Genomic DNA, 21,293 nt, shown 5'->3' with positions numbered 1-21,293 from the left:
GTCCTAAAGTTCTCCTCCTTCTGTTCTTTAAGTCTTGAGTTGTAAAGTGAGGAGAGAAAGGATCTGTAAAGGTTGTCTCCTGAGCCTGTCAAAAGGAGAGAAACTGTAAAAGGGCAGTTAGCCTTCGCCCATTGAAGGAAGGCAGCTAGTTGACGTCGGTGACCTCGTCGGAGGAGGAAGCCAAAAGTGGAGTAGGTCAAGACTGACCGAACCACTCTAAATCTCTGGTTTGCTTTTACCTTGAGCACTTTATCATTACTGCAAACCTCATACATTGCTACTGCCCTCTGCGCCTTTACGAACGAGTTTCTAAGCTCTGATCTTTCAGAATCTGCATTCAAACGTAAATCGTGTTTTCGTACGATCTTCACACTGCAGTTTACGCTTACATTCGGATTCCATTTATAACTGCAAATTGCTTTCTACGTAAAACGCTTTTCAAGGTTCAAAACTATTTTTAGACGCAAAACTACATTTAGACGTAAAATTACGTTAAGACGTAAAACTGCGTTTAGACGCAAAACTGCGTTTAGATGTAAAACTGCGTTTAGACGTAAAACTGCGTTTAGACGTAAAACTGCGTTTAGACGCAAAACTGCGTTTAGATGTAAAACTGCGTTTAGACGTAAAACTGCGTTTAGACGTAAAACTGCGTTTGGACGTAAAACTGAGTTTAGACGCAAACTGCGCTTAGACGTAAACTGTGCTTAGACGCAAACTGCGCTTAGACGCAAACTGTGTTTAGACGCAAACTGCGCTTAGACGCAAACTGCACTGTGATTCTGCTTTTATATCGAAATCATTTTTTATCGGACGAACGCAGCTTTCGTTTTTAAAATCGCTGTAAGATTTCCGCTGCACTAATTCACCCCCCCCCCTCTTAGTGCTCTCGATCCTAACAATTGGTATCAGAGCGGGGTATTTCTCATTTCGGATTTACACCTGAGAGAAATGGCTCTTCAAGAGGGCTTTTCGGTCTTTCGTCCACCGTTGTTTAACGGATTGGACTACACTTATTGGAAAACTCGAATGAGAGTTTTCTTGATTTCTACGAATTTAGACTTATGGAGTATCATTGAAAACAGTTTTCAACTTCCCTCCAAACCAATGAACGAATGGTCGGATTTGGAGAAGAAGAATTTTTCTTTAAACGCAAAGGCTATGAATGCCTTATTTTGCGCATTGGACAAAAATGAGTTCAATCGGATTTCTACGTGTGAAACGGCTTTTGACATTTGGCGAATTCTTGAAATCACGCACGAGGGAACTAGTAGAGTCAAACACTCGAAAGTTAACTTTTTATTGCATGATTTTGAGTTTTTTCAAATGCAACCAAGCGAGACTATAGGCGACATGTACACCCGTTTCACGGATGTCGTCAATAGTTTAAGAGCTCTTGGAAAATGTTTTTCGGATTTTGAACTCGTAAACAAGATTTTGCGTTCTCTTTCTAAAAAGTGGGATTCAAAAGTAACTGCAATACAAGAAGCTAAAAATCTAAACAACTTACCACTTGAAGAACTAATTGGTTCATTGATGACATATGAAATGGTGCACAATGCACATGATGAACATGTTGAACACAATCACCTTCCAAAGAACAAGAAGGATTTGGAACTCTGGACAAATGAATGCCACTTGAGCGATGACTCAAGTGATGAGGACAATGATGAACAAACTAACCTTCCAAAGAACAGGAAGGATTTGGGACATAGAACATTTGAAGACCACTCGAGCGTAAGCTCAAGTGATGGTGAACTTAAACTACAAATGAAACGAAAATTAAAAAGCAAAAAGAATGGAACTACTTGCTTTAAACGCAAGAAGAAGAACAAAAATTGGGATGAATCGAGCTCATCTGAAGACGAGAAAGTCAACAAAAGCGAGGCGACAAAATACGCCTTACCAGCCTACGACGTTGAGGTAATTAAAATGCCTTTGGTTTATTTTGAAATTACTTGATGCTTTCATGATATATTTTCTTTTTTAGAATTAATTTTCTTGAAAATTACATGTTTAAAAATAAAAATACAAAAATTATGAACATGCTGATAATTTCGAAAATAATATTGCATATTTTATGATAAACAAACAAAATGATTTTGATCATGGTTAAGAAGTAATAATGTGTATCATGTTTGATTAACATTGTTGAATGAAATCACGTTTGATTTAAAGTAATGCATAAAGATGTAATATGAAATGGTTATTAACAATTTTATGCATGTGATTTTAAGTTATCCATGATCATGAGCTTGTTTGATCTTCTTGACTTAATTTCAAGATCTATAGCAAAAATCATGTTTGAATATATGAAAGTGTTAATTTCATTTTCGGATTCACTTAACAATTGGTATCCTAACAATCGGATTTTCTCATACACTTATGAAAAATATTTTTCTAAAATGGATTTGATGAAATGATTCATGCTTATAAACTCCATCTTGAAATATGAATGATAGTGTTTTTGCTTGCAAAGATTTGTTTCACATTCATATCTCCTATGATTCGTGTGCAGAAAAAGAATTTATAAATCATAACACAATGTGATTTCTTATGCAAAAATAAAGTGCTTTTGTGATTCTTTGCTAAAGAGAATAATCATAATCATGATCTTGATAATTATAACATGAAGCTCTTTATAAATCAAGATCGTTCATTATGCTCCCTACATTTATCAAAAAGGGTTTCTTCAAATGAAATGCAATTCAATGAAGTGTCATATTGATATCTTGAAACTTGGAATATTTTAAAATGTGATCTTTGATAAGAATGTTTTAAGTTGCTCTTTGTACTATATCTTTTCAAATGAATCATGAGCCTTGATATCATATATCTCATAATACAAGATTTCTTTACCTTATGCTTATCTTAATTTGGCATATAAACACTAAGGCATACTTAGATGAAAAAGAATCTCTTAAAAAATGCTTTTCCCATTTGATCGAGATTAATGATTTCATGATATTTTATGAATCTCGAAATTAATTTTAATGACTTGATTATGAACTTCAAGTTAATGATTTAATTTGAATAAGTTTTATCTAAATCATAATCTTGATCTTGCAAAATTGAAGTCACAAATAATATCTTGTGGTAGTCATGAATTGATACTCACAATATGAAAACATTGATATTCATGACTTAAATTGGATTGAAACATTGTATGCTTAAATTAATCATTCTCCTATGTTTCAAAAATTCCTTGAATGCCTTATGTGATGATTGAAAACTAACTTGCTTTATGATGAATCACGAATCATGACTTGATCTATGATGTAAATGCCTTGAAATGATTGAAATATTTAACACTTTCCCCTACTTTCTTCTTGTTTTCAATGATAAAATGGGGAGAAGTTTTGATCATGCATGGTAGGATATAATTTGACAAAATTGATACCATCATGATATGAAACATTTATGATGTGCAATTATGCATGCAATACTTGTGCTTTCTAATTATGATGTGATGTATTGCATATGATGTAAATCATGATTTAAAATGCTATGAGTGCCAAGTTACACATTTTGAGAAGAAATTGTTATATTGAAATATTAATGTAATTATGAATGGTGATATGATATCATGCAATTTATGATAATGATGCATGCAATGATAAAATATTCATGATGAAAAATTATTTTGACATTCATAACTTGATTATTCATCATTTGTCATGATTTTGAAATCGTTGTAAAAGGAAAAGAGAACTACAAAACTGTATTCTCTCTTTCTTTTTTTACAATGACAAAGGGGGAGATAGCTAGCTTGTACAAGTCAAGAAGATGCAAAAACTTGATTGCTAGCTTACCTATTTTAAGAAGCAAAGATTGCTAACTTGCTTATTTCAAGAAGAAAAATTGTCTTCTTGAACATCACTATCTTGAATATCTCAAGAAGCAAAACTTGCAATTTGCACATTGCAATAGGAAGCAAGAATCATGAGCTTACACAAGAAATTTATCTTGCATTTGCTTTCGAAATTTTTGCTAGCTTATATATTATGAAACTTGTATATCATAAAAATTGCTAGCTTGTTGGTCTAAAGAGAAGCAAAAAGTTGCTATCTCAAAAGAAGCAAATGTGCTATCTTGCCTATCTCAAGAGGCAAAAATGCTAACTTGCGCATCTAGCAAAGTGAGCAAAATTTTCAAGAAGCAAGAGTTGCCTTCTTGAACATCTCTAATTTGCTAGCTTGCATGATATAGAACTTGCTATCTTGAACATTACCAAAAGTGCTATCTTATATGTTATAAAACTTGAATATCTAAAACTTGATAGCATGAATGTTCTAAGCATGATATAACACTTGCTAAATCTTCTAGCTCCAAGATTGCATGATGATAAAACTTGATACTATGTTTTTCATGCAATGAGTTGAATCAATATCACAAACACTTGATTGTGATACTTCTCCTTTTTGTTGATGATAAAGGGGGAGAAGTATGTTGATGAAAGTATGTTGATGACATGACATGTGATGCATAAGTTTATGCATATGTTCATGTTGACGTATTGCAAGTATTCATGATGAATATTGCAATGACTTGAATTCAGTTTGAATTCACGGTTCTATCAATATGGCATATTGATAGGGGGAGTTTGTTTAAACTCCGGGAGTTAAGTTTAACTCCGTCATCAAGTGGTTGTCATCATCAAAAAGGGGGAGATTGTTGAATCTCGTATTTTGATGATGAAACTACTTGATATATGTTTATGATTTAATCTGCGTTTTGAGTGACGCAGGATGCTTCGATCAGGATGAGACAATTAAAGCAGGAGAATCATGTTGTGCCGAAGGAACATGTCAGAAGATTGGACGTCGGGCCGGTGGGTTGGTCGACGTATCGACAGAAGGCTTCGGGCCGTGGACTCGAGCATCGGGCCAAGAAGAGCGGGTATTGTGCCAAGGATATCGGAGTTGCGGAGTCAACTGGCCGATTGGGCAATAGGCTGCACGAGAGGACGATGCGCCGAAGAATCGGACGAAGCGTCGAGGGACCAATGACACGTCGGACAACTTGGTTAATTGCTTAGGATTAATTGTCTCGATCGAAGTTTTGTTTTGTTGTGCAGGATTAACTACGATGAGAGTAAGACAAGCAGCAGGTGTTGCGCCGGAGTCAAGATCATGATCACGTTGGGAGTTCGAGAGTTCGACGGAAGTTCGGACGGTCGTCGGAGGTACAGCGAGAACAGATCCGAGAAGTCCAGAAGCTTGCCAAGCGAAGCTCGTCGGAACTCGCCAAGTGGATCGTCGCAAAGTCCAGGAGTATGCCGGATGTCCGCAGAAGGATCACCGAGGGCTTATCGGATGATCGACGGAAGTTCGCCGGAAACTCGCCGGAAGAAGCGATTGACGCATCGGAGCATAGCTGCAGAAGTTGTCTTAGAGTTAATCGTAGTTAGCACGATGATTAAGCTTGAAAATGGGAGGTGATCCCATTAGCTTAATCTTGGGGCAATTGGGCCCCTGAAAAGATTCAAATTGGGCCGAATGGAGCGAACCATTCGGACCCTGATTGCACCAGGTGGTGCAACCGCCTAGGCCAGGAGGTGCAACCGCCAGGGCTGCGTGACTGGGCGGTGCAACCGCCCCAGCCAAGAGGTGCAACCGCCAGGGCTGGGAGACTGGGCGGTGCAACCGCCCCAGCCAGGCGGTGCAACCGCCAAGGCCATGTCTTCCAGCGGGACTGGGCGGTGCAACCGCCCCAGCTAAGAGGTGCAACCACCCAGGGCTCAGTCTTCGAGCTAGACTGGGCGGTGCAACCTCCTCTGTCAAGAGGTAGCACCGCCAGAGCTCAAGTTTCGAGCTCTGGCAGAGAGGTGCATCAGCCTGAGCTCAGTTTCGAGCTCTGCCAGGTGATGCAACCACCGAGCTCAGTCTTCGAGCTCTGCTAGGCGGTGCAACCACCGAGCTCAGTCTTCGAGCTCTGGCAGAGAGGTGCAATCGCCTGAGCTCAGTCTTCGAGCTCTGCCAGGCGGTGCCACCTCTCCAGTCAAGAGGTGCAACCGCCTGATCCCGGAATTCCGGGATTTGATCGTTTTGAGCTCCAAATTTGAATTGGGTTGGGGCCTATAAATACCCCACCCATTCAACACTGAAAGGATACAGATCCACACCGAATTCTTGATCTTTTTAGTGATTCTAAGAGCTCAAATTTGTGTAAAGTCCTAAAGTTCTCCTCCTTCTGTTCTTTAAGTCTTGAGTTGTAAAGTGAGGAGAGAAAGGATCTGTAAAGGTTGTCTCCTGAGCCTGTCAAAAGGAGAGAAACTGTAAAAGGGCAGTTAGCCTTCGCCCATTGAAGGAAGGCAGCTAGTTGACGTCGGTGACCTCGTCGGAGGAGGAAGCCAAAAGTGGAGTAGGTCAAGACTGACCGAACCACTCTAAATCTCTGGTTTGCTTTTACCTTGAGCACTTTATCATTACTGCAAACCTCATACATTGCTACTGCCCTCTGCGCCTTTACGAACGAGTTTCTAAGCTCTGATCTTTCAGAATCTGCATTCAAACGTAAATCGTGTTTTCGTACGATCTTCACACTGCAGTTTACGCTTACATTCGGATTCCATTTATAACTGCAAATTGCTTTCTACGTAAAACGCTTTTCAAGGTTCAAAACTATTTTTAGACGCAAAACTACATTTAGACGTAAAATTACGTTAAGACGTAAAACTGCGTTTAGACGCAAAACTGCGTTTAGACGTAAAACTGCGTTTAGACGTAAAACTGCGTTTAGACATAAAACTGCGTTTAGACGCAAAACTGCGTTTAGACGTAAAACTGCGTTTAGACGTAAAACTGCGTTTAGACGTAAAACTGCGTTTGGACGTAAAACTGAGTTTAGACGCAAACTGCGCTTAGACGCAAACTGTGCTTAGACGCAAACTGCGCTTAGACGCAAACTGTGTTTAGACGCAAACTGCGCTTAGACGCAAACTGCACTGTGATTATGCTTTTATATCGAAATCGTTTTTTATCGGACGAACGCAACTTTCGTTTTTAAAATCGCTGTAAGATTTCCGCTGCACTAATTCACCCCCCCCCCTCTTAGTGCTCTCGATCCTAACAATCACAATGTCCCTCTCGAGTAACCTATGACCGGGATTATTTAAGATATGTGTTTAAAAGTGAATCGATCTTATTTTCGTGATCTCATCATGATCCGATTCCCATTGCACAAATCAAAGGACATCACAATATATATGTATATATGCAATAGTTATAAAGTGATATATGCCAAAATATAATAAGCAAAAAAAGATTCTGTATCAAGTCACACGTGCCATCACTCACGTGATTGGCTTCCTGGGCACCTATGACTAGTTTGGGCGGTGGTACCACATAGTATTAGTGCTACAAGCGGTGGTACCACCAGTACTTGAAAAACCCAGGATGAGACTAGTTTTGGCTCCAAGTTTGATTCTATTTGGAGCCTATACACAAGCACAGAGAACTTAAAGTGGGAAAACACTATAACAATCACTTGAGAAATCTCCTCCTCTAGTTTTAAAGTTTAGAATTCTATTTAGGGACCAGTGAGTGCTTATAAAAGATTGTCTCCTAAACCTGTAAAAAGGAGAAGAGGGGTGTAAAAGGGTAGTTAATTTTTGCCCATTGAAAAAAGATCATTAGTGGATGCCGATGGTCTCGACGGAAAAAGAATTAGGAGTGGATGTAGGTCACGACCATCGAACCACTATAAAATTCTGGTTTATATTTACTTTAAGTCCTTTACTTTAAATTGCAAACTAATTTCTTACTTTCACTACGTTTCCGTACATTTTCAAAGTTAAATATTTTCGATACGAGCTTTTCTTATATGAAGATTTTTAAATCGACGTGATTTTATCGCTGCACTAATTCACCCCCTCTCTTAGTGCCGACTTGATCCTTACAGTTAGTATCAGAGTCATGTTTTTTTCTTGTTTGGTTTAACAACTAAGAGAAATGACTCTTTTCGATTTTTAAGAGGGTCACTCTCTCATTCGTTCTCCTATGTTAAATGGGACAGACTACACTTATTGGAAAACTCGGATGAGAGTTTTTTTATTTTTGTTGAATCTCGATTTATAAAATATTGTTGAAAATAAATTTCAAGAGTCTTATCTTCCAATAAATGATTGGAATGATTTAGAGAATAAGACTTCCTCTTTGAAGGCCAAAACTATGAATGCATTATTTTGTGCTTTGGATAAAAATGAATTCAATCGAGTTTCTATTTACGAAATGACTTATGAGATTTGACATATACTTAAAATCACACACGAAGGCATTAGTAGAGTTAAAGATTCAAAGATTAATCTTTTGATGCATGATTTTGAATTATTTTGAATAAAACTAAGCAAAACTATCATTGACATGTACACCCATTTTATGGATGTCATTAATAGTTTAAAAGCTCTTGGTAAAAGTTTTTCAAATTTTAAACTTGTTAATAAAGTTTTATGATATCTTTCTAAAAATTAAGATTCGAAAGTAACGTCAATACAAGAATCAAAGAACTTGAACCATTTTTCGATTGAAGAACTTATTAGGTTTTTGATGACCTATGAAACGATGTATAAGGCATATGATGAACATGATGAACTTAAGAATAACCTTCTAAAGAACAGGAAAGATTTGACACTTAGAACTCAAGAAGACCATTCGAGCGAAAGCTCAAATGATGATGACTTTGAACTCTTAATAATAACGCTTAAAAAGTTTATGAAACATGAAACTAAGAATAAAAATGAACTTAAAAAGAAAAAATTACCAAAGAAGAAATCACTCAAGGTGACTTGGGACGAAACGAGTGCATCCAACGACGAGGTAGCCAAAACCTCCTTAGTTTACTAAAAAATGAAATTACTTAATGCTTTTCATGAGATGTTTTTAATTTAGTTAGTAAAAAAATATAAAAAATATAAAAATATCATGCTTCTCTTTCTAGTGATTAAAAAAAAATATTAAAAATTTGAGCATTGCATGTTAACTCCTAGCACTAAGCATGAAAAGTTAGATTCACTTAAAAAGAAAAATGTATTACTATAACAAACAAAATGATTTTGATTGAAAATGCCTTATGTTCAATGTGTTTTAATGATGTAATGAAGTAATAATGTGTTTCTTGATGATTTCTATATTGTTTTTTGATTTTGATTTTGATTAAAAAGGCTTTATGTTTAATGAAATAATGTTTGATGATTTAATGATGTATAATGATGTAAGACATAATGAAAATGTTAAAAGTTTTGATACCATGATGATTTTATACTATCCATGAGAATTTGAAGTAATGATGATTTGAAATCATATGTTTTGGAATTATTTGTTACACTTTTTGATCTTGATGATTTTTATGATAAATCTTGCTCTTTAGGTTTTTAACGATGATGTATGTTTTGTTTGAGATAAAAAAAAAGGACATGCTTGTATGAAATCAATCACATGAATTGAAACAACTAAAAAGGGAATGCATTTTGAAAATTTCTCTATCTTATCGATTTTTCAATAAGAAATTGATAAATATATTTATGCCATTTTGAATCTCTTGAAAGTGATTTTGATGATTTGATGATTTGAATTTTGATGAGTTTTATCTAATCATGATTTTTTTATCTTGATTTCTTGATATTTACAACTTCAAAATCCTTGTTCTCCTATGATTTTATTTGCTATGTATCAAAGAAAAGCTTTACCGAAATTATGATCTTGAATTCTCAGAATTATAAATTGAGATTTTTTTTTTAATCTAAATCATAATCTTGATTTCTTGATATTTGATACTTGAGATCTTTCTATGAATCAAGATGTTATTTTTGAACTCCCATGGTTCTTTTTGCTATTTACTAAAAAGGAGAATTATTTAAATGAATCATAATTTTTGTTGTGAATTCTTGGAATTATAACATGAGATTTTTATGAATCAAAATCATTTACTATGATTCTTCTTTTTTCTATTTGAGTCATAAAAAAAGAATCACAAATTTTCTCTTGATTTTTCAATATTCACAATTTGAAATTTGGTTCATGACTCCCTTGTATTTATGAAGTATATATCTAATCACCCAATTAATTTTCTTGATATTCTTCATGTGATGAAATGAAATTATGCATGAAATACTCATGATATTATGTTGATGTATATAAATAAGAAATTATGATCATGCATAGTAGGTTGCAATGTAATTTGACGTTTTGATACTATCATGATTTAAAATATTTATGATTTGTATATCTTATGATATGATTGAATCATTGTTGTAAAAGAAGAAGGAAATTGTTAGCTTGGACGTTGCAAAAGAGAACCAAAAAAGTGCTACCTTGAATGATATACTTAAATCTCCCAAATGCATAAACTCTTCTTATACATTTTTCGGATCATGATCATGATTTCTTGATTTTTATGACTTGAGTATTCTTTTTAAATCAAGATCATTTCCTATGTTTCTTTTTGCTAATTACAAAGATTTGTCAAAAATGACACATGGTCTTTTGGTATTCATGAATTAATCCTTCATTTATGATGATTGAAATATTGATGCAAATTTATCTTTATTGTTTATTCTTGTCATGATGTAAAAATTAATATAAAGGGAAAAGAATTATAAAATTGTATTCTTTCCTTCTTTTTGACAATGACAATGGGGGAGATAAAATTTGCTAGCTTGCATGATGTAAAAATTGCTAAAATTGCTAGCTTGCTCATCTCAAAAGAGAAGCAAAGTTTGCTAGCTTGCACACTTCAAGAAAATGCAAAACAAGCTATCTTGCACTTCTCAAAATAGAACAAAGAAGCTCACTAGCTTGAATGTTCTAAAGTGATGAAAAATTTGTTAAATAGCTAAGCTTTCATATCTCTAAAACTTGATAGTTATACTTTTCCTTTTAGTTGATGACAAAGGGGGAGAAGATACGATGATATGAGAATCATACATGGTAGGATATAATATACTTTGATATTTTGATACCATGATGATTTGAAATATTTATGATGATGCATGCAAAGCTTATGATAATGATGCATGCAATGCAATGATATGTATATAATGTGTTATAAATATTCATGATTAAATTTGTTTTGACTTGAATTTAATTTGAATTCAAGGTTCTATCAATATGATATATTGATAAGGGGAGTTAAGGTTAACTCCGTCATCAATTGGTTGTCATTATAAAAAAGGGAGAGATTATTGAATCTCGGATTTAGATGATGAAACCAATTAATAGTGTTTATGATCTGATTTGCGTTTTGAGTGATGCAAGAAACTTCAATAAGGGAAAGACAATTAAAGTAGGAATAATCATTTTGGACCAGAGTGGAACATATCAGAAGATTGAACGTCGAGCCGAAGGATCGGTCGACGTATCAACAGAAGGCTTCAGGCCATGAGTTCAGGCATCAAGCCAAGAAAAGCAAAAATTATGCTAAGGAAATCGGAGTTGCGAAGGTCAACTGGCCAATTGGGCAATAAGCCGCAAGAGATGACAATGTGCCGAAGAATCGGATAATGCATTGATGAACTAATGATATGTCAGATAATATTTGATTTAGTTTTGTAATAATTATCTAGATCGAAGTAGGTTTTAGGTGTAATTGAGTTGGAATTGGGCCAACTCAATTAGGGGACAATTGGGCCCAAGTTTGGGCTGTGTTGGGCTAAGTGAAAGGCTCAAACAGTAACCCAACAAGTGGAACCATCAGTGACACAATATCCGAGACTATGTTAGGCGGTGGTATTGCCAGATTGGGCGGTGGTACTAGCCAGTGGTAGGGTGTCAAGCAGTGGTACCGCCAGACTAGGTGATAGCACCGCCCAGTATCAGTGCTATAGGCGGTGGTACCGCCCAGCACTAGCGGTGGTACATCCAGTACCGGGAAGACCCGGGATGAGACTAGTTTTGGTTCTAAATTTAAATCCATTTGGAGCGTATAAATACCCCTCTTATCCTTGGTTAACATACACAAGTACAAAGAACTTAAAAGTGGGAAAATGCTATAGCAATCACTTAAGAAATCCCCTCCTCTAGTTCTAAAATTAAGAATTCTATTTAGGGATGAGTGAGTACTTATAAAAGGTTGTCTCCTAAACCTGTAAAAAAAGAAGAGGGGTGGAAAAGGGTAGTTGATCTTTGCCCATTGAAAGAAGATCGTTAGTGGATGTCGGTGGCCTTGACACAAGAGGAATCATAAGTGGATGGAGGTCACGACGATCGAACCACTATAAAAATCAGATTTGCATTTACTTTAAGTCCTTTACTTTAAATTGCAAACTGATTTCTTATTTTCACTACGCTTCCGTACGTTTTCAAAGTTAAACATTTATGATATGAGCTTTTAATGTACGAAGATTTTTAAATCAATATTATTTTATCGCTGCACTAATTTACTTGACTCATCGACTACGGACGTACTAGGCCACTATGCTGCAGTCCCCAAATTATACAGGGGAATCCATTCTATTAGACCTATCTGTCCTCAGTTACCATATACCTATAGTCTCTCATCCATCTAATATTTTAGAGACCATATACCGAGCATGGTGCTGTCAGACCGATATGGTTTTTGCTCGAGTCTCACTCTCATCGGATTCTTCTAGAGAACTTTTTCTCTCTCAATCCGAATGACCTTGGGCAAGGATTTGTTTGAGAAAGAATACATAGAAAATTTCTCTCATGACACCTAGAGTGGATAATCCTCTATCGACCCTCAATAGTCATCATAAGGTTGGCTACCACTCTTGATGACTGGTTGTACTAGATTTGGAACCTCCAGACCTATAAGTCCAATATCAAAAAATGAGAGTACTCATATAGGACATCCTTGGTGTCTCAAGTTTAAGGACCAGATACACCACTAGGACTATGGAATTACTATATGATAATAAGGTATTATCAACCATCAAACATTCTATAAGCGGATCAATAAGTGAACTCATTCTCCAATAGGCACTTGTACTGTATCCCTAGTGTCCCCACATGAGTAGCTATGAGACCAGTTGCATCCATCGTATGGATGGGTATACAACACACCAGTATATCCGGTTATCTCGAAGTCTCTCTCGAATAACCTATGACCGAGATTATTTAGGATCTGTGTTTAAAGGTGAATCGGTCTTAGTATCGTGATCTCATCACGATCTGATTCTCATTGTACAGATCCATGGACATCACAATATATTTAAACAACGGACAATATAAAGTGATAAAATATCAAATAATAATAATAAATAAAAAGACTGCGTGTCAAGTCACACATCCTATCACTCACGTGATTAGTTTATAGGGCACCTATGACTAGCACTAACTCGACCCCAAATCAGGCCCAAAGGCCCGTAATTGAGTTAGTAGGGTTACACTCAAACTTAACTTAATTTAAGACCTAACTATGATAATTAAGACCTAAATAATTATAAGACAAGAATCTAAGTTGTTCAGCATGTTATCGATTCATTCGAACTCTCGACGAACTTCCGAAGTGTCGTTCGTGTTGAATCTCGGATTTTGATGATGAAATCAATAATAAATTATTGATCTAATCTATATGTTGAGAAGAGTGTTATAGGATTAACTACGATAATGAATAAAGTATGAAGTAGATGTTGGGCCGGAATCAAAGATCAGACGATACGTAAGATTTATACGATATACTAGAAGCTCGCCGAGAGTTCGTCGGGAATTTGCCAAAAACTTGCCAAGAGTTCACTAGAAGGTCGAGGTTTTATCGGAAGAATAATTAATATACCGAACAAAGATTACTTAGTTAATGCCTTAATTGTTATAGTTAGAACTTAGATTGAGTTATGATTGGAAGGTAATCCCACTAACTTAGTTATGGGCCAATTGGGCCCGATTCAGGGTTGGTTTGGGCCAGACTGATGGCCTAAACAATGACCTAGAGCCTAGTTAAGTGGTGGCACTATTAGAGCTGACGATGGAACTACTTGAGGCTCAACCTCCCAAGTGGTCTAGGCGGTGGTACCGCTGATATTTAATGCTATTAGGTGATAGTACCGCTAGAGCCCAGTCTTCGAGGCTCTATCAGGTGGTAGTGTCGTCAGACTGGGTGGTGGTATCGCCTAGTGTTAGCTTACAGGTGGTCGCCCAATAATGACAGTGGTACCGTTAGTACATCAAAAATTCGAGATGAGACACTTTTTGGCTCCAATTTTGAAGCCATTGGGGCCTATAAATACTCGACTCTTTTATGTATGAAGAAGTAACAAAGTATGAACAAAAATCTTGAAGTGTTGGGTGTGAAAGTGTTGTAAAAGTGCTAGGTGTCCTCCTTCTCCATTTCTAAGTCTTGTGATTATTAAAATGTAGTGTGAGACTTATAAGGGTTGTCTCCTAAACCCATGAAAAAGAGAAAGTATTGTAAGAGGGTGGTTGGTCTTCGCCCATTAAAGGAAGACCATTAGTGGACGTCGATGTCCTTGATGGAGGAGGAATCAGAAGTGGACGTAGGTCATAATGACCGAACCACTATAAATCTGGTGTGTTCTTTCTTGACTGCTTACTTTCATTACTTAGTTGCACTCTGCATTGTACATTTACTTTAAGTCGACATCTTCTCGATACAATTTTTTCATTACATTTTTATCAACTCAGAAAGATTTGGAATCACAACCGTCATTTTTATTGCTGCACTAATTCACCCCCCCTCTCAGTGCCGTATTGATCTTAACAATTGGTATTAGAGCAAGGTTACTCTCAATTTTGTTTAAAACCCAGGAGAGATAGCTTTTGCCAGCAATTATGAGGGTTATTCTATCACACTTCCTCCCATGTTCAATGGAACGGATTACATATATTGAAAAACTAGAATGAGGTTTTTCTTGATTTATATGGATTTTGAGTTATAGAATACAGTTGAAAATAGATTTCAAAAGTCTTCTCCTCTAATGAATGATTAGAATGATTTGGAGAAGAAGAATTTCTCTTTAAACGCTAAAGCTATGAATGCTTTATTCTATGCTTTGGATAAAAAGAGTTCAATCAAGTTTCTATTTGCGAAACAACTTATAATATTTGACATACACTTAGAAATCACATACGAAGGCATGAGTAGGGTTAAGGAGTCAAAAATCAATCTTTTGGTTCATAGTTATGGATTGTTTTACAGTTAGGCATAAGAGGACTCCATGAGTGTGTTCAAACTAGTTAAACTACTGTATGACATTCCCTTCAAGATGTATAGCTATAATTTTCACCATAGATGCATCCGCGGTTTTGTGGTACCGAAAATATCACTCTACGCGTGAGATCCAACCAATCGGGTCTCCTTCTTCCCATCTAGGGAAGTCCACTCTCATGCATGGATAGTTGGGGTCAGTCATATAGCCTCCCCTCTCTTGGAAGTCATCTCCTCAGGCTTAGTGCGATTGGTTAGAGCTCTCTCCTTGATGTGGTTTCTTCGAGCTTGGCGGTCGGCCTAAACTGAGTTTGGTAAAGAGAGTCCAAATCTTATCTTCCATTCGCACCTCGAAGGTTTTGAATTTAGCATTGCCTCATTAGATGCCATAGTATATGCCTCCAAATCTATGATGTTAAGATCTCTCTTTTGTTGTCGGGTTAAAGCATGTATAGGTTGAGAGAAGTGATGGTCGAAAGGGTTGGTGGATTGGTGGATGTAGGCTACGGATTAGGCTTGTTTTGTGGCTATTTTGGGTGCAGTTTGAGGGTGTGATTTGGTAAAGTTTTAGGGTTGTGGATGAAAGTTTTAGATCTATGGTAGGTGGCAGCAAAGGTTTGATAGAAATCAGTAGAAGTTTGCTGTAGAATTGTGTTGTCTTGTAAGAGTAGAATTGTCGTCGAAGAAACAGCGGTCTCTCAATGAAATTTTCACAAAAAACTTGAGAAATTTGAGGAGAGAATTGACAGAAAAATCTCAGTTTATATGACATCAAGGATGTCCAATTTAATAAAGAAAATTTTGGTAGTAATAGCAAGAAAATTGGTGCAAGTTGCAATAGCAGAATTCTCGTCGAAAAATTTCAGCGGTTTATAACAAAAATTTACAACAACATAAAATTATTTTTAGAGATGAATTCCTCAATAGATTAAACCTTAGATAGAAGCTAAGATAATCTATGAAGTGTCTAAAAAAAATTTTATTTAAAAAAGATTGCAAATAGATGGGTTAAGACAACAATATTTGGCTGAAATTTTCTACAGCACAAATTTTCAAGTATAGTAGATTGGACATAAAAGATCAGTAGCTTATATTGAAAACTTTTGACAAAACCAAAGAAAAATCCACTGTTAGGAAGTGTTAAAGCTATTATAAAAATTACATAGAGATTTGGATAGAAAAAACATAGTATCAAGATCTAACAAGCAGTGCTATGCGGTTGAAATTTTACAATATAAATTTTCAAGTATAGAAGATTAAACATAAAAGATTGATGGTTTATATTAAGAATTTTTTTGACAAAACCAAAAGAAAATCTACTTTTAGGAAGTATCAAAGCTATAATAAAAATTTTGTAAAAATTTGGATAGAAAAAATATAGTAGAAAGATCAAACAGATTGTGCTATGCGGTTGGAATTCTGTAATATATCTTTCATCGTAGAGATGAAAACTTTGTGATTAAAAGTTTATGTAGCAATATAGGAATAATTATTTTTTAGATTTTTGAATAAGGATAACTAAAAGTAGTTAGGTAGGAAACCAGAACCTATTGTAATTCACGGGGAGATCAAAGGATAATCCACGGTGGTGGAGATGACAACAGAATTTGGTGACGATCTTTTAAGCAATTATGGGAATTGCTTTGGGCAGCTGTGGAGGGCTGATGGATGGATGTGGAAGGGCAGTGAGACACTAAGAATGCTACTCTGATACCAAGTGATAGAACCCTTGCAGATTCTAAACTTGGGGTTGATCTCTTTAGGGGATCGGCCTCCTTGGAACTCTATAGGGATTCCTCCCTCCAAGTTGCTGCTCAAAAGCTGTCGAAAAGATTCATCTATTGCTTATCAAAAGAGGACAAATACATGACTATTTATAGGGCTTCTAAACTCTAACTCCTAATAGGACTCATACTCAAGACTCCTACTTCTAACCAACTCCTAGTAGGACTCCTACTCAAGACTCATATTCCTTTACAACTCCTAATTCTTCTCTAAGAAATAACCTCCTAACCCTAGCCGGCCTCTTCACCTCTTTAATAGGGGTCGGCTTAGGTAGATTTTACATAAATGTCCCTCTCAATTAGGACTCTCCTAGCTAGAGTCCTAATAGGGATCCACAAGCAAACATTTCCGAAAACACTTCATAGATAATGCAAATTACAAACAGACTTTACAAGTTCTAAATAGTTACACAACAAAGGGTAAAAATGATCTGCTATAGACCGAATATCTCTTACAAGTGTCTACATGACACAACCTTTTTTTACAAGCCTAAGAAGGCCACCAAACCCAACTAAAATAGGGCTGTTAAGCCTTCGATCGTCCCTCTACAAGCTGTGCAAAGCATGAACAAACCAAAAGACATGGACATACATAAGTATTACATTAAACATCGTGTTTAGAACTTTGTCCATAACAAGATGGATATGAAAACCACGTTCCTCAATGGCAAACTCGAGGAGATGTATATGATACAACATGAGGGATTCATGTCCAAGGACTACCCAAATAGAGTGTGTAGGTTGCTTAGGTCCATTTATGGACTAAAGCAAGCTTCCCAAAGTTGGAACATAAGATTTGATCAAGCGATTATTAGGATCAAGAGTGCACTAAGAGGAGGGGGTGAATTAGTGCAGCGGAAAACTTTCACTATTTCAAAAACCTTATTTCGATTAAAGCCGATTCAATGAGAATGATTTCAACTCAATTTGTTTCAGAAGGAATTTGAACTTGAAACCTTAAGTGAAAATGCAAGAGAAGACTAAGGTGATTTGCAACAATGTAAGTTGCACAAATGAAAAGCATCGGTTTCGTAAAGTCTTCGTATGATTAAAGCCAATCTTGGAAGATGTTTACGTCAAAGCGTATGTAGACGTAGTTAAAGCACAACAATGAGGAGAGGCAGTTTGTTATAAAAGAAAGTTGCTCAAAGTAAAAACTAACTGAGTTTTAGAGTGGTTCGATTAAACGTGACCTACATCCACTTTTGGCTTCCTCCTTCGACGAGGTCACTGGCGTCCACTAGAGGCCTTCCTTCAAAAGGCAAAGGCCAACTACCCTTTTACAGCTTTCCTCCTTTTACCGGGCTTAGGAGACAACCGTTACAAGTTTCATTCCTCTTTTGAATGATCTCAATACTTAGAAAGGAGAAGACTCTAGCTTTTACAACACTTTAAGGCCTCAAAGACTCAAGAGTATTTCAAGATTTCATTGTCCTTTCATGCAGAAAAGGGTGGGGTATTTATAGACCCTATTGACTTTCAAAAATGAAGCTAATAAGTGTCTCATCCCGGTTTTCCGGGGTCCTAGTGGTACCACCGCCATTACTGGGTGGTACTACCGCTTGACATATGCCACTGGGCAGTAGTACCGCTCAGTCTGGGCGGTACCACCGCTTGACAAAGCTCGGAGACCGAGCTCTGGCAGTACCACTGCCTGACAGGGGCGGTACCACCATTGGCAGTAATAACTGCCGGCGATACTACCGCCTGACAGGGGCAGTACCACCGTCCAGAATTTTTGGGAGACCGAGTCTCCCAGGCGGTACCACCGTTGGCCATGAATTCAGCGGCCGAATGGGCCATTCTATTTGGCCCAATTAAGGCATGTTAAGGGCCTAGTTGGCCCCTAATTAAGTTAGTGGGATTATTTCCTAATCCTAACTTAATCTATACTCTAACTATGACAATTAAGACATGATTACTGCAATTTGTGTTCCGGTGCGTCAATCGCTTCTTCCAACGAGCTTCCGACGTACTTCCGGCGAACATCCGACGAACTCTCGACGATGCTATAGTGGACTCCCAACAAGCTCTTGGACTTCGCGATGATTTTCTTGGTGAGTTCCGACAAGCTTCTATGGTAAGCTCTTGGACTTCTCGGTTGGTTCCCGTAGAACATCCGACGAACATCCGAACTTCCGACGAACTCTCGAACTCCCAACGTGATCTTGATCTTGACTCCGGCATAACACCTACTGCATGTCTTACTACCATCGTAGTTAATCCTGCACACTTTTCTCAACATATAGATTAGATCACCAAATGACAATTGACTTCATCATCAAAATCCGAGATTCAACAATCTCCCCCTTTTTGATGATGACAATCAATTGATGACGGAGTTAACCTTAACTCTCCCTATCTATATGCCATACTTGAGAAAAGTCATTCTTGAATTTAAGAACTTTGAATTCAAGAGACATATTGATAAGTTAAGTTCATTTAAACTTATCAATACTCACATCATGATTCCTATATTTCAAATTATAAAGGATGACAAACTTAGCAATTCATCATTCCAAAATATCAATTTGTAAAATTGCAAGTTAAGCTATAGATATCTTATCATAATGAAGAAAAGTTAACATGCAACATTTTTAAGTGTAAAATTGCATACATTTATCATCAATTTTTCAAGTGTAAAATTACATACATTTATCATCAATTCATCAATTTACCACATTTTGGTATTATTTCTCCCCTTTTGTCATCAACAAAAAGGAGAACGATTCAACAATATATGCAAGTGTGGTAAATATTCATGTCATATTTCAATTTTGTAAAGAAATTTATATCAATCATATTTCAAGCATTCATGACATGGTATCATTCAAAAGTTCTCAACATTGAGGAGATAGCATTCATTATTTCTTCCCTTTTATTTATCATCAAAGCTTTGCATGAAGGAGGAAAGTAAGGAGGAAAAACCATTGAGAACCAACTTTGAATGAAGTTAAAAATGATAAGAGAGTTTTATTAAATCATGCTTCATTTTTCACAAGGATCAAGATATTTATGTGAAATTAAATCCTTGCAAGTGTTCATCTCAATAAAAAATTCTTCCTTCATCAAGAAGGAATTCATGTGAAAGAATCATCATATCAAATCTATTTCTTAATTTAAAAATTCACAAGAGATAAATCCATGAGAGATGCATTTGTCAATGACTTCTATGTATAAAAAATAAACTTGATATGACAAAGACTCAAGAAAGCTCTAGTCAAGAAATATTAAGTGAAAGATAGTTCGGAAACAAAATATGCATCAAATTCATGATTTATAAAGTGTTTTGTCATAGCTTTTCATCACTGCTTGTATGAGGCAAAATTATTAGTGTTTTGTAGTACTCAAAGATTACTAATATGATGTATGATTAAAACTTCTCAATATTCAATAGAAATCATAATCATCAAAGTAAACTTCATGCTATTACATCATTGTATGATAACATGCTGATAATCATGGAAACTTTAGCATTAAGGCACAAAATTTCCAACTTTAAAGTAAACATGTTATTGAAGCACACAACCTTATCATTATATAAGATTCACATCATATAATTATCAGCATAAAATTTAACAAGTTCACGCATTCGGATATATTAACATTCCTAACTCTCTTCTAATAAAATCAAATTATTCTTCACTTAAAGGCTTTGTAAAAATATCGGCTAATTAATGTTTTGTATAAATAAATTATAGGATTACATCATGATTAGTGACATGATCTCATATAAAGTGATGCCTAATATCAATATGTTTTGTTCTAGAGTGTTGAATGGGATTCTTTGTTAAACATATTGCACTTGTGTTATCACATTTTATGGGGATATTTTTAAGATGAATCTTATAATCCTCTAAAGTGTTTTTCATCCACACAACTTGTGCACAGCATACACTAGCTGCAATGTACTCGGCTTCAGTTGTAGATAGTGCAACCGAATTTTGTTTCTTGGAAGTCCAAGAAACAAGTGTGTGTCCTAAAAATTGACATGTTCCTGAAGTGTTTTTTCTATCTAGTCTACATCCAGCAAAATCCACATCAGCATAAGCAATTAGCTCAAAGTTTTCGGATTTTGGATACCATAATCCTAGATTTGTGGTTCCTTTAAGATATCTAAGTATTCTCTTAACTGCTTTAAGATGAGATATCTCAGGATTAGATTAAAACCTAGCATAAAGTCCTACAGTAAACATGATATCCAGTCTAGTTGCGGTGAGATAAAGTAAGCTTCCTATCATACCCCTATAAGCTTTTTGATCAAAGCTTTCTCCACTTTCATCAATTTCTAACTTAGTTGAGGTGCTCATGGGAGTGTTGATAGCTTTTGAGCTATCCATATTAAACCTTTTTAGCAAATCTAAGGCATATTTTGTTTAACTAAGAAAT

The sequence above is a fragment of the Musa acuminata genome, chromosome BXJ1-7 (genome assembly GCF_036884655.1).
Source record: "Musa acuminata AAA Group cultivar baxijiao chromosome BXJ1-7, Cavendish_Baxijiao_AAA, whole genome shotgun sequence".
Classification (NCBI taxonomy): Eukaryota; Viridiplantae; Streptophyta; class Magnoliopsida; order Zingiberales; family Musaceae; genus Musa; species Musa acuminata.
The sequence above is the reverse complement of the archived record's forward strand: the minus strand, read 5'-3'. Positions refer to the sequence as shown.